This window comes from Chiloscyllium plagiosum, chromosome 51, assembly GCF_004010195.1.
Source record: "Chiloscyllium plagiosum isolate BGI_BamShark_2017 chromosome 51, ASM401019v2, whole genome shotgun sequence".
NCBI classification, from domain to species: domain Eukaryota; kingdom Metazoa; phylum Chordata; class Chondrichthyes; order Orectolobiformes; family Hemiscylliidae; genus Chiloscyllium; species Chiloscyllium plagiosum.
This window is the reverse complement of record NC_057760.1, coordinates 1455922-1456939: the sequence shown is the minus strand read 5'-3', so window position 1 is coordinate 1456939 and position 1018 is coordinate 1455922.

The following is a 1018-nucleotide window of genomic DNA, read 5'->3' as shown; positions in this document are numbered from 1 at the left end:
TGCTGTGTGAATAGTGGGTCTGAAGGGTCTGTTTCCGTGCTGTGTGAATAGTGGGTCTGAAGGGTCTGTTTCCGTGCTGTGTGAATAGTGGGTCTGAAGGGTCTGTTTCCGTGCTGTGTGAATAGTGGGTCTGAAGGGTCTGTTTCCGTGCTGTGTGAATAGTGGGTCTGAAGGGTCTGCTTTCTTGCTGTGTGAATAGTGGGGCTGAAGGGTCTGTTTCCGTGCTGTGTGAATAGTGGGGCTGAAGGTCCTGTTTCCGTGCTGTGTGAATAGTGGAGCTGAAGGGCCTGTTTCCGTGCTGTGTGAATAGTCGGGCTGAAGGGCCTGCTTACTTGCTGTGTGAATAGTGAGGCTGAAGGGCCTGTTTCCGTGCTGTGTGAAAAGTGGGGCCGGAGAGTCTGTTTCCGTGCTGTGTGAATAGTGGGGCTGAAGGGCATCTTTCCGTGCCGTGTGAATAGTGGGGCTGAAGGGCCTGTTTCCGTGCTGTGTGAACAGTGGGGCTGAAGGGCCTATTTCCGTGCTGTGTGACTGTGTGAATAGTCGGGCTGAAGGGTCTGTTTCCGTGCTGTTTGAATGGTGGGTCTGAAGGGCCTGTTTCCGTGCTGTGTGAATGGTGGGTCTGAAGGGCCTGTTTCCGTGCTGTGTCAATAGTGGGCCTGAAGGGTCTGTTTCCGTGCTGTGTGACTGTGTGAATAGTGGGGCTGAAGGGCCTGTTTCCATGCTGTGTGAACAGTGGGGCTGAAGGGCCTGTTTCCGTGCTGTGTGAATAGTGGGGCTGAAGGGCCTGTTTCTGTGCTGTGTGAATGGTGGGTCTGAAGAGCCTGTTTCCGTGCTGTGTGAATAGTGGGGCTGAAGGGCCTGTTTCGGTGCTGTGTGAATAGTCGGGCTGAAGGGCCTGTTTCCGTGCTGTGTGACTGTGAGAATTGTGGGGCTGAAGGGCCTGTTTCCGTGCTGTGAGAATAGTGGGTCTGAAGGGCCTGTTTCTGTGCTGTGTGAATAGTGGGTCTGAAGGGCCTGT